Below are 9195 nucleotides of genomic sequence, written 5' to 3'. Positions count from 1 at the left end.
TGATCATTTTCCCATACTTATAACATTAAACAACAAATCCTTACCCCTCTCTTACCACAACCCCCTTTTGAAATATAAACTCAAAAAAGCAAACTGGAAAGAGTATGCCCAATCCGTTGATTGTATGGTAGACACTCTGCCGGATTTGGAACGTGAAGAAAATGTCTTGTCTTGAGTTACCAAGGCATAACCCTTGGTAATCGCTGACGTTGCACTCAGCGATTTCGCCGACTATAGTTTATTTGAAAGTTAATTATTGTATTCGTATTATTTAGATTTAGATCAGTCTTGTAGTAGATTTCAAATTGTAAAGACATATAAATAAATAAATTCTTTTTTTAATGTCTTTTCGGTCTGCCTGAACATAACTGGCGCAGTCGGTAGGATTGCACGTTTAACTAGGAAAACCGCGAATCAAACTCTTCAAAGTCCCCTGGTAAACGGCGACTCCCTAGTCGCGTTACTGCATTCCAAAGGAACCTCATCAAGGGCGGTCACCGAGATCCACGCGGGTACACCTGGAGCATTGGGCGTTCCCTCGTGCTGCTACGAGACTCGACAAGAAATGCAGTTGCTGGTCTGGTGAGTACTCTCGCTAAGCCAAGTTTCCTGCTCTATTTCCTGTCCTAGATATAGTTTTTTTTTATATATATAATTAATGAGTGTTTAAACCTAAAATCGGTTTAAAACTTTAACATTATAACAATAGGCTATTGTCTTGTTCTCACATCGGACGGGCATTCCTTAGCGTCACGTTACGCGTATTGTTAAGTGTAAGCGGATCTACATAGAAATTGTTATATTTTATAACTTTATTAATTCATATAATTAAATTCAAAATATGTCGCTATTAGATTCACCGCATTTTAAAATTTTGGTAGATCTTATTCCCAAATATGACGGAACTAAGAAATTACTTAATTTTTATATTAGAGAGGTAGAAAATGTTCTCGAACAAATAGAAGTCGCGGGGAGGAACCATCCCACATTGCTTAGCGTAATAAAAAGTAAGTTGAGCGGTGCGGCTGTAGAGGCAATCGCCTATGAGACTAACTTAGATACGTGGAACAATATAAAGACAGCTCTTATTCGTCGTAAATTAAAAAATGAGAACGCCGAGTCCTTTGGCAAACGACTTCGTGAGTTACTGGACACCCTGTTATCTATAGGAAACCATGCTAATAAAGGTTATTACGAGGAAATGGTAATTGAACAGTATGTTAATAATCTAGATTTCCATGTTTCATTAGGCGTTAGAATAGCGAAGGAGGAAGAAGCGCGACTTGCTCTTAACAAGCCGGGCCCTTCGACATTCTATAACGGTACGTTTAGGCAAAAGGAACCGAACTTTCCTCAACATTCACATAACAACAGGTTACCCTTCCCATCTCGACTACATCTTCCACCCACACATCCTCAATTTAGACCTGATAACTATGTACCTCAAGAGAACAATATGACCCCAGAACAACGGCAACAGCTAGTTAAGTCGTTACTCCCATGGAAGAACCAACAAGGAGGTAGAAGCTCTGGAAACTTCCGTAAATCACTCAATATTCCTCAACAGGGTCATCATGCACATAAAAATTCGGATGTCACCATGCGGTCAGTGTCAAAACCCCAAAAACCCCCATATTTAATTGAAGAGGAATTTTATACTGAGAATAACCCTTATAATTCGGACCCGGACTTCCAAGGTACATGTTATAATTGTTACAATAGCCTACAGGACGAAAGCGATGTCGAGCCAAATTCTTGTCAGGAGGAAGCCGAATACAACCCGGATTTTCACGAAGCTCAGGGAGAGGAAGATCGGAGGTAGTGAAAATCAACGTCCAAAATACCGACCATCTACCGTACATAGAGCTGCCGGAGTTTCAAGGTAAATTCTTAGTAGATACCGGTGCCAGTCGGAGTGTTGTTTCATTTGATGTTATTTTGGCAATATTTGGGAACAATTGGTTGAGTTCGAGCCTTTCGAAATATCCACCGCACATAGTAGATCACGTCATAAGTACATAGTACACCTCCCGTTACCACCAATTTTTAACACAGATACAATTCATAAATTTTTAATTTTCGACTTCGACCCAAAATATAAGGGACTAATAGGATGTGACTTACTGAAACATTTAAAAAGTAATATTGACTTAAATCGAGGAATGTTACGTACAGAAACAGCGAATATACCAATTTATTTTAATCAACCTTTGCGTAAAATTAAAATTGAGGCCAAATGTGAGAAGGTAGTAAGAATAAAGACTAATTATATAGATGGACAGTATATTCATAACAAACACTATTGGTCTGAAGGTTTGGAATCCCCCACAGCGTTAGTTACAGTTAAAGCCGGTTCTTTTAAAACTACTGTTGTTAATAGTACTGGCGAAAACATGTTTATTTACGATAAATCCCCTATAGAGTTGGAGGCTTATTCTGAAACTAACGTTTAACATAGACGTAGACAAAGAGCTCTGTGACAATTTCAATAAAATTCGAACTGGTCACATGAATGAGGAAGAAAAGCGAGAAATTACTGAGCTTTGTTATCGTTACCGCGACATTTTTCATTCAGAAAATCTACCATTAACTTTTACACATGCAGTTAAACATCAGTTAAGATTGTCAAATGATACACCAATTTACGTTCGTAGTTACAGACAAGCCCCACAACAACGTGCAGAAATACGTAACCAAGTTGATAATTTACTAAAGCAAGGTATTATTAGAGAAAGTATTTCACCATGGTCGTGCCCAGTGCATATCGTACCTAAGAAACCGGACGCATCTGGTAAAGTTAAATGGAGACTAGTAATAGATTACAGACGACTTAACGACCGGACAATTGAAGACAAATATCCCTTACCTAACATACACGACATACTTGACAGATTAGGACGTGCTCAATACTTTACTACTCTTGATCTTGCTAGTGGTTATCATCAAGTGGAAATGCACCCAGAAGACATAGAGAAGACGGCGTTCACTACTGAACGAGGTCATTATGAATTTTTACGCATGCCATTTGGACTTAAGAATGCACCTAGCACATACCAACAGTTAATGGACCATATTCTTAGAGGTTTACCGAACGTTTATACATACCTGGATGACGTTATCATAATAAGTACGTCATTACAAGAACACATAGAAAGGCTGCGTGAAGTTTTTGAAAGATTTAAAACTCATAACCTTAAGGTTCAGTTAGATAAGTCGGAATTCCTCCAAAAACAAGTAATTTTTTTGGGTCATGAACTTACAGACGAAGGACTGAAACCGAATAAGGACAAGATCAAAGCTGTACTTGACTTCCCGTTGCCTAAAAACCAAAAAGAAATCAAATCATTTTTGGGACTAGTAGGTTACTACCGCAAGTTTATTAAAGACTTCGCAAAATTAACAAAGCCTATGACAGTTTGCTTAAAAAAAGGCAGAAAAATTGTGTATACGTCAGAATTCTTAGAGTCATTCAACAAGTGTAAACAAATACTTACTAACGATCCGATATTGCAGTACCCCGACTTTGACCAACCGTTCATATTGACAACTGACGCATCTGACTTTGCTCTAGGCGCTGTGTTATCTCAGGGTAGAGTAGGATCTGATAAACCCGTAGCTTATGCGTCGCGTACTTTATCAGACTCAGAATCGCGTTATTCCACTATCGAAAAAGAGCTTTTAGCGATAGTGTGGGCAATAAAATATTTTAGACCCTATATCTTTGGACGTAAGTTCACAATTTATACTGATCACAGACCCCTTACATGGTTGATGTCGCTAAAAGATCATAATTCAAAGTTGACGCGCTGGCGACTGAAATTGGCGGAGTATGACTTTAATGTTGTTTATAAGAAGGGACTGCAAAACACTAACGCAGACGCACTATCTCGAGTCAAGATATTTCATCACAGCATTGATTCACTTGCAGTAAACCTTGACGATAATGAAGACGATGAATTAATTGGTCGAATATTTGAAAATGTCCGTATAACTCAACAAAATGACAGACAGACTGATGACGAACCGATGGCAGGCCCGAGTAGACAAGATGATAACTTAGAACCAGACGTACAACTAGACCCACAGAGCCCCTCAATTGCAGAATCAGCTATAGATAAAAATCAACTAAGTGAGGTAGAATTAGTTAGTACTATTAATACCCAACCAGATAATGAAAATAACGGTATCCCTATTTTATCTGACGCAATCGATAGGCAACTAAAACAATTTCATATTAGGTCAACCCCAGGTACCACTTACAGAGTAGAAGATAGGTCAACCAACCGACGCACTGTTATTAAAGACGTTTTTATTCCCGTAAATAACACAGAACAGGAAATAATTCGGTTTCTTAAAGAGCACACCATTGCAGATCGCATATTCCACTGTTATTTTTATAACGATGAATTGTACCCAACATTTTGTAAAGTTTATAGTACCACATTTAATAATCGAGGCCCAAAACTTATTAGATGTACCACGCGCGTTACGCTAGTTGAGAATAAGAACGAACAGGAAGCGTTGATTAAGAAGTATCATGAAGGTAAGCCAGTACACCGCGGTATACAGGAAACACTTAAGCAATTGCACAGAAATTACCATTGGCCTAACATGTTACTTACTATTCAAAGGTATATTAACCAATGTGACATTTGTTTGAAAGCGAAGTATGAAAGAAACCCTTTAAGACCCCCTTTAGCAGTTACTGAAACACCTCGTAAGCCCTGGGAACATTTATTTATGGATTTATATTCAGCAGGAGAAGGTCCCTTTCTCACTATAATAGATAATTTTTCAAAATTCGCACAGGCAGTTCCGTTAAATGCATGCAGTAGTATACACGTAGCCGAAGCATTATTACAAGTTTTCTCTGTTTTAGGACTCCCGCATAAAATTACAACAGACTCAGATAATAAGTTCGATAATGACGTAATTAAGGAAATTTGCTCTCTACATGATATTAACATTCATTTTACAACCCCGTATAACCCTAACTCGAACTCACCAATAGAACGTTTTCATTCAACTATAGCTGAAATAGTTAGAATTCAGCGTATGATTAATAAAGATGACCCAATTCAGTTAATTATGAAATATGCCATAATAGCTTACAACAACGCTATTCACTCGGCAACCGGTTATTCACCACACGAGTTATTATTTGGTCACACAATTTCACGTAACCCATTGGAGCTGCACTTTCCGAAGGAATTTTATCAAGATTACGTCCTAAAGCATAAGGCAAACGCAGAAGCTATACAGCAATCTGTTACTGCCCTAATGTCAACAAATAAAGAACAGGTAATAGCCAGGCGTAATAAGCAAGCTGTAGACATCGTATTCAAGGTAGGTGAAACCGTATATAAACAGGTGGCGAAAACAGCAAGGAACGACAAAACTAAACCCGTATTTAAAGGTCCGTATAAAATTATTCACCTCCACCCTAATAATGTAGCCGAGATAATAGGTAGTCATCCAAATTCTAAATCGATTAGAGTTCATTATAAACTCCTTAGAAGGCCCCACCTTGTTCCAGGATCCTCATCGCAGGAGCAATCATGCTCTGTTCAAGAGGTGACGTAATCCTTAATCCTGTTAACAACAATCCGGGAATCCTTTTGCTTAAACAAGGGCGGATAATGAAACAAATAGATATTTTTAATTTAGCATGTGTGTATAACATGACTTATTTGCAGTCAACCATTAATGAGTTAGCGACATTATTCACAAGCATAAATACCACAGAATTGTATACAATGCATACAGATCAAGTGCAAAATTCTTTTAGAGCTCAAATAGAACATAATCTATCTATAGTGAATAGAAAAATTGATTATATTATTCCCCAGAATGTTAGGCGCAAACGAGGTCTTATTAACGGTTTAGGCTCAGTTATAAAGTCCATAACAGGTAATCTAGATCAACAAGACGCTCTTAAATTTGAAGCTGATATTTTGGCCATTAAAAACAAGGTTACTTCTATGCAAAAGGTTCAAAAGAAGACATTAGTAATAGCCGAAAACACTATAAAAGAATTTGGTCTCCAATTAGATAAACTCAATGAAAATCAGCGAAAGTTAGTTTTGTATTTGGAGAATACAACAAAGACGAATGATGTGCTAGCTAATCACGTTCGTAACTTAGACATTTATGTTCAAATAGATTTTAGTTTGCAAATTATATTAGATAAGTTAATGATATTAGAAGATGCTATAACATTTTCGCAATTAGGTGTTATGCACCCTAGTATTATAAGTCCGCAGAATTTAATATATGAATTATTACAGCTTGGAAATATATACAATTTAGAACCAATTACAGATTTAAATATAGGAAATATAAGAGAACTAGAAAGGTCAATAACAGTAAAAGCGTATAGTACTAAGCACTCATTAACATTTATTTTACAAATACCTTCTATTGATAAAAGTATATATGACCTTATTCATTTATATTCTATCCCTGATACCGAGTACCTCACCATTATACCCAAATCCAAATTCCTTGCACTTGGAAGCGATGAGTACGCATACCTCGACAACAGCTGCAAGTCGATCACCGAGAGCGTTCATCTCTGCGAGTCTCTGCAAATGAAATCCTTCACAAAATCAGAAGATTGCATCGTCAACCGCATAAAACACAAGAATGCCAACTGCAGCCGTGTTAAGATGGTACTAGGTGACAGCAAGATCCAAAAAACGCGGGACAACACGTGGCTGGTCATACTTAAACGAGAAGAGATCGTAAGAGCACAATGTGGGACCAACACATCTTACCATCGTGCATCGGGAATCCATCTTATAACCGTAACAGAAGATTGTCGCGCAGAAGTTGCGAACATGACGCTGCAGTCATATGTCACGAAATTAGATTTAGATGAAATAATACCATTGCCCCAAAAACAAGACTCACCTGTGGATGTCGTGCGGTATCAAGTAAAATTGCAAGATCTGGAATTAGATAACGTTCGGCAACTACTGGACAAGGCTGAAGATCTGGAGAAGCAGGGTGACATTAACGACTGGCCTAAGATGATGACAACTCCAAGCTGGACAACTATCATCCTCTATCTATTACTGATATGTGCAGTATCATGGAAAGTATATAAAAAGTTATCAAGCAGATGCACCAAGAACGCACGGAAGATCACGCCTACCAGTGAGGACACTGGTGGAAGCTGTAAAATCAGCTTCTCTCTGAAGGACGGAGGAGTTACCAAGGCAACCCTTGGTAATCGCTGACGTTGCACTCAGCGATTTCGCCGACTATAGTTTATTTGAAAGTTAATTATTGTATTCGTATTATTTAGATTTAGATCAGTCTTGTAGTAGATTTCAAATTGTAAAGACATATAAATAAATAAATTCTTTTTTTAATGTCTTTTCGGTCTGCCTGAACATAACTCTTGCTATGATCTATTTTTAAATTCTCTCATATCTTCGGCCGATTATCAGATCCCCAAAAAGCACTCTCCTAAAAATGTGCTGCTTTCCTCTCCCTGGTGGGATGATGAATGCAGCGATTTGTTTGGTTTGGATTTGAAGAGAACGGCTGCAGAGAAATCTTACTCAGCCTGTATGTCTCATGAGAACTTTAATAATTATCAGAGGCTTGATGCTAAAATTAAAAGGTTAGTATCGAAAAAGAAAAGATCTAGTTGGATACAATTTTGTGAATCCCTTAGCCCTCGCTCTCCGTCCACTATTGTGTGGTCAAATGTGAGGAGATTCCGGCGTTCCCTGAACCATGTTGATGCTTCTACAAATAACCCTTCTGACTGGATTGACAACTTTGCAGACAAATTGGCTCCACCTTTCGTTCCCTACGTGGACTCATTTCTGAGTTCTATGCCAGCTCCAGCTTCCGATGAAATGGATGCTCCCTTTTCTTTCTCTGAGCTTCAAATCGCTCTTAATGGTCTCAAAGATTCAACTCCAGGGGAAGATGGCGTTCCATATTCCTTCCTGGCTAGACTAAATGACAAAGCTAAACTTTACTACCTTAAAATAATAAACAAATGTTTTGAAACTGGTATTATACCGGCATCTTGGACATCTCAAATAGTCATTCCCATTCTCAAACCTGGAAAAATCCCTTCAGATTCAAATTCATATCGACCCATAACTTTGTCATCTACTTTAGCTAAAGTAACAGAACACCTTCTTAAAAACCGACTGGAATGGTTAATGGAAAGTAGAAATATTCTCCCCTCCTCCCAATTTGGGTTTCGGAGGGGTTTGAGTACCACAGACAGCGTCAGTATACTGACAACAGACATTCGCCTAGCCTTTACAAAAGGAGAGTACCTTGTGGGTGTGTTTCTTGATATTGCTTCTGCATATGACAGTGTCCTACTTCCGGCGCTCAGGCAGAAAATGCTTAAGCTGAGTGTACCTTTGAGGATGTTCATCTCATATGTAATCTGCTATTTTGCAGATCTATTCTGATAAAGCATCAGGATACCTCTCTTCCCCCCAGAATAGTCTGGAAAGGTCTCCCTCAAGGCTCAGTTCTCAGCCCTCTGCTCTATAGCATATAAATGCTATATAAAACCCACAAAATAAATAAAATATGGGTATAAACCCACGACCTCGAACTGTCTGTCACCAGTTTTACTAACATCTTACAATATGCTGATGATATTGTCCTCTATCACAGCTCAGGCAGTATAGGGGAAGTATCCTATCGTATCAATTCTGCTTTGTATTATCTAGGCCAGTGGTTGTCTGACCACGGCTTGTCCCTGTCAGCTGGCAAATCTCAGGCAGTGGTGTTTACAAGGAAGAGATACATTCCTACTCTACTCATTTCATTTGAAAATCAAGCAATCAACCTGACAGATAAAGTAAAATTTTTAGGTATTTATTTAGACAATCGGCTGAACGGAACTGCCCACTCTGAACACATAATAAAAAAATGTGAAAAAGGTATTAACGTACTAAGAGCAGTAGCGGGGGTTTGGTGGGGTGCTCACCCCTATTCTTTAAAGTTATTGTATAATGCCTTAGTACGTAGTCATATGGATTACTGTATGTTTGTTCTGGATCCCTTTAACAAATCAGCTGCTGGAAAATTAAACAAAATTCAGTATAGGTGCCTAAGAATCATTCTAGGTGCAATGAAATCCTCCCCTACTAATGCTTTGCAGGTTGAGTGTGTTGATCCTCCTCTACACATTCGCCGGCAGTATTTATG

The 9195-nt window shown here is 38.2% G+C and overlaps 1 long non-coding RNA gene across 1 annotated transcript; it reads left to right on the top strand.

Moving 5' to 3' along the window:
- The first annotated feature begins 455 nt into the window (after positions 1-455).
- On the top strand, positions 456-6017 carry LOC123713278. The gene is made up of 3 exons (XR_006754169.1): positions 456-582; positions 1730-1882; positions 5537-6017. It is a non-coding gene; the product is annotated as an uncharacterized LOC123713278 (long non-coding RNA).
- Positions 6018-9195: the final 3178 nt, after the last annotated feature.

Source organism: Pieris brassicae, chromosome 1 (genome assembly GCF_905147105.1).
Source record: "Pieris brassicae chromosome 1, ilPieBrab1.1, whole genome shotgun sequence".
NCBI classification, from domain to species: Eukaryota; Metazoa; Arthropoda; class Insecta; order Lepidoptera; family Pieridae; genus Pieris; species Pieris brassicae.
Note: the sequence above shows the minus strand (reverse complement) of the source record. Positions and strands in the feature narration are given on the sequence as shown.